The sequence below is a fragment of the Oncorhynchus tshawytscha genome, linkage group LG11 (assembly GCF_018296145.1).
Source record: "Oncorhynchus tshawytscha isolate Ot180627B linkage group LG11, Otsh_v2.0, whole genome shotgun sequence".
Classification (NCBI taxonomy): Eukaryota; Metazoa; Chordata; class Actinopteri; order Salmoniformes; family Salmonidae; genus Oncorhynchus; species Oncorhynchus tshawytscha.
Window position 1 is genome coordinate 50,124,219 of NC_056439.1, and position 4,640 is coordinate 50,128,858.

A 4,640-nucleotide genomic window follows, 5' to 3' on the forward strand; every position below is an offset into this window, starting at 1 on the left:
GAACCAACTGGATTCTCCAATTACCTTGAATGAGCAACAGGACAAAATAAAAACCCTCCAACCCAAAAAGGCCTGTGGAGTTGATGGTATCCTCAATGAAATTATCAAATATACAGACAACAAATTATAATTGGCTATACTAAAACTCTTTGACATCATCCTTAGCTCTGGCATCTTCCCCAATATTTGGAACCAAGGACTGATCACCTCAATCCACAAAAGTGGAGACAAATGTGACCCCAATAACTACCGTGGGATATGCATCAACAGCAACCTTGGGAAAGTCCTCTGCATTATCATTAACAGCAGAACCGTACATTTCCTCAGTGAAAACAATGTACAGAGCAAATGTCAAATTGGCTTTTTACCAAATTGCCCTACAACAGACCACGTATTCACCCTGCACACCCTAATTGACAAACAAACAAACCAAAACAAAGGCAAAGTCTTCTCATGCTTTGTTGACTTCAAAAAAGCCTTTGACTCAATTTGGCATGAAGGTCTGCTATTCAATTGATGGAAAGTGGTGTTGGGGGTAAAACATATGACATTATAAAATCCATGTACACAAACAACAAGTGTGCGGTTAAAAGAGGCAAAAAACACACGTTTCTTCCCCCATGTCTGTGGGGTGAGACAGGGATGCAGCTTAAGCCCCACCCTCTTCAACATATATATCAACGAATTGGCGCTGGCACTAGAAAAGTCTGCAGCACCCGGCCTAACCATACTAGAATATGAAGTCAAATGTCTACTGTTTGCCGATGATCTGGTGCTTCTGTCACCAAACAAGGAGGGCCTACAGCAGCACCTAGATATTCTGCACAGATTCTGCCAGACCTGGGCACTTACAGCAAATCTCAGTAAAACCAAAATAATGGTGTAACAAAAAAGGTCCAGTTGCCTGGACCACAAATACAAATTCCATCTAGACACCGTTGACCTAGAGCACACAAAAACTATACATACCTTGGCCTAAACATCAGCGCCACAGGTAACTTCCACAAAGCTGTGAACGATCTGAGAGACAAGGCAAGAAGGGCATTCTATGATATCAAAAGGAAAATAAAATTCCACATACCAATTAGGATCTGGCTAAAAATACTTGAATCAGTTATAGAACCCATTGCCCTTTATGGTTGTGAGGTGAGGGTCCGCTCACCAACCAAGATTTCACAAAATGGGACAAACACCAAATTGAGACTGCAAAAATATCCTCCGTGTACAACGTAGAACACCAAATAATGAATGTAGAGCAGAATTATACCCGATACCCGCTAATTATCCAAATCCAGAAAAGAGAAGTTAAATTCTACAACCACCTAAAAGGAATCGATTCCCAAACCTTCCATAACAAAGCCATCACCTACAGAGAGATGAACCTGGAGAAGAGTCCCCTAAGAAAGCTGGTCCTGGATCTCTGTTCACAAACACAAACACACCCCACAGAGCCCCATGACAGCAGCACAATTAGAACCAAGCAAAAAAAAACAAAAAGAAAACTACTTGGAAAAAAATTACAAAAAAACACAGCAAACTAGAATGCTATTTGGCCCTTAAAACTTGTTATGGACTAGGTCCCTGTGGCGGGATCATATCAGCGGAAATTTTAGAACGCCACCTAATAGTTTTCGATAAAACTCAAACTTTCATTAAAACACACATACAAGGTACTGAATTAAAGCTACACTCGTTGTGAATCTAGCCACCAAGTCAGATTTGTAAAATGCTTTTCGGCGAAAGCATGAGAAGCTATTATCTGATAGCATGCACCCCCAGAATACCAGACCGTCAACAAAACAACAGATTTTGCGGTAGCCGGCGCTACCCAAAACGCAGAAATAAAATATAAAACATTCATTACCTTTGACGAGCTTCTTTCTTGGCACTCCTATATGTCACATAAACATCACAATTGGGTCTTTTTCCCGATTAAATCCGTCATTGTATACCCAAAATGTGATTTGCTGAAGACCGGTCTGATCCAGAAAAATGCCCCTTTACAAGACGCAACGTCACTTTTTAAAATTACAAAAGTTGCCTATAAACTTTTACAAAACACTTCAAACTACTTATCTAAACCAACTTTAGCTCCTACTTGAGACGCAGACGTCCCAACTAGAGCTCTGGAAATGCAAATGCGCTACGCTAAACGCTAATAGTATTAGTTAAAACGCAAACATTCATTAAAATACACATGCTTGGTATTGAATTAAAGCTACACTCGTTGTGAATCCAGGCACCAAGTCAGATTTTTAAAATGCTTTTCGGCGAAAGCATGAGAAGCTATTATCTGAAAGCATGTAACACCCCAAAAGACCCGTAGGGGATGTAAACAAAATAATTAGCATAGTTGGCGCTACACAAACCGCACAATAAAATATAAAACATTCATTACCTTTGACCATCTTCTTTGTTGGCACTCCTTGATGTCCCATAATCAATACTGGGTCTTTTTTTCGATTAAATCTGTCCATATATAGCCTAGATATCGATCTATGAAGACTGTGTGATAAACGGAAAAAAATAGCATTTCATAACGTAACGTCATTTTTTTAAAGTTAAAAAGTCGACGATAAACTTTCACAAAACACTTCGAAATACATTTCTAATGCAACTTTAGGTATTAGTACACGTTAATAAGCGATAAAAATCATCAGGAGGCGATGTAAATTCGATAGGTGGTCGTCTGGAAAAAATGTCCGGAAAAAACTCAACCAATACATCAAGTTGGAGGTCGGAGGGAATCGGTTCCCTTGGGTCGGTTCTACCAAGAATCAAATCCGAAGCAAATGAGAAGACTCTAGACATCCTGTGGAAGCTGTAGGTACTGCAACCTCGGCCTCATTTAATACGGTTCATCTTTAACAATGGGTTGAAGTGGCGCATGGATATTTTTTTCCACTTTCAGTGATCAGATTTTCCTGCGCTTTTCGATGAAACAGACGTTCTGTTATAGTCACAGCCGTGATTTAACCAGTTTTAGAAACGTGAGAGTGTTTTCTATCCACACATACTAATCATATGCATATACTATATTCCTGGCATGAGTAGCAGGACGCCAAAATGTTGCGCGATTTTTAACAGAATGTTCGAAAAAGTAGGGGGTAGGCTTAAGAGGTTTTAATAAACGTTAATAATCTATCAAATTGATCACGGGGCGATCTGTATTCGATAGCAGCAAGTCTTGAAATCATACTCCATGTTTTCACTTTCATAACATCCTGTGGTGTACTCGATGAAAGGAAGTGCTTACACGTCACCAAACCAAGGATAAAGCAGCCCCAAAATGACAGCATTGGCGACATCGTGTGGAAGCTGTAGGCGTTTACAGGGGATCTCCATGTATTTTCCTCAGCCTTAGACAATACATTGACTGGCGGATGAATATTTTTTTTGTATTTTTGGTGAACAGTTTTTCAAAGGATTTTGACTCCTAAACACGTTCTATTATAGCCACAGACACGATATAACCAGTTTTAGAGACTTCAGAGTGTTTTCTATACACACACACTTATCATATGCATATACTATATTCCTGGCATGAGTAGCAGGACGCTGAAATGTTGCGCGATTTTTAACAAAAAGCTGCGAAAATTCGCAGCCTCCTTAACAGGTTTTAACAGAGAGTACACAGTGGCAGAATACCTGACCACTGTGACTGACCCAAACTTAAGGAAAGCTTTGACTATGTACAGACTTAGTGAGCATAGCCTTGCTATTGAGAAAGGTCGCCGTAGGCAGACATGGCTCTCAAGAGAAGACAGGCTATGTGCACACTGCCCACAAAATGAGGTGGAAACTGAGCTGCACTTCCTGAACCTCCTGACCAATGTATGACCATGTTAGAGACACATATTTCCCTCAGATTACACAGATCCACAAAGATTTCGAAAACAAACCCGATTTTGATTTTTTGATAAACTCCCATATCTACTGGGTGAAATCCCACAGTGTGCCATCACAGCAGCAAGATTTGTGACCTGTTGCCACAAGAAAAGGGCAACCAGGGAAGAACAAACACCATTGTAAATACAACCCATATTTATGCTTATTTATTTTCCGTTTTGTCCATTAACCATTTGTACATTGTTACAACACTGTATATATGTATAGACATAATGTGACATTTGTAATGTCTTCATTCTTTTGAAACTTCTGTATGTGTAATGTTAATTTTTATTGTTTATTTCACTTTTGTATATTATCTACCTCACTTGCTTTGGCAATGTTAACATATGTTTCCCATGTCAATAAAGCCCCTTGAATTGAATGGAATTGAAATGAGAGAGGTAGACAGAGAGACAGAGAAATGAGAGAGGTAGACAGAGAGACAGAGAAATGAGAGAGGTAGACAGAGAGACAGAGAAATGAGAGAGGTAGACAGAGAGACAGAGAAATGAGAGAGGTAGACAGAGAGACAGAGAAATGAGAGAGGTAGACAGAGAGACAGAGAAATGATAGAGGTAGACAGAGAGACAGAGAAATGAGAGAGGTAGACAGAGAGACAGAGAAATGAGAGAGGTAGACAGAGAGACAGAGAAATGATAGAGGTAGACAGAGAGACAGAGAAATGAGAGAGGTAGACAGAGAGACAGAGAAATGAGAGAGGTAGACAGAGAGACAGAGAAATGAGAGAG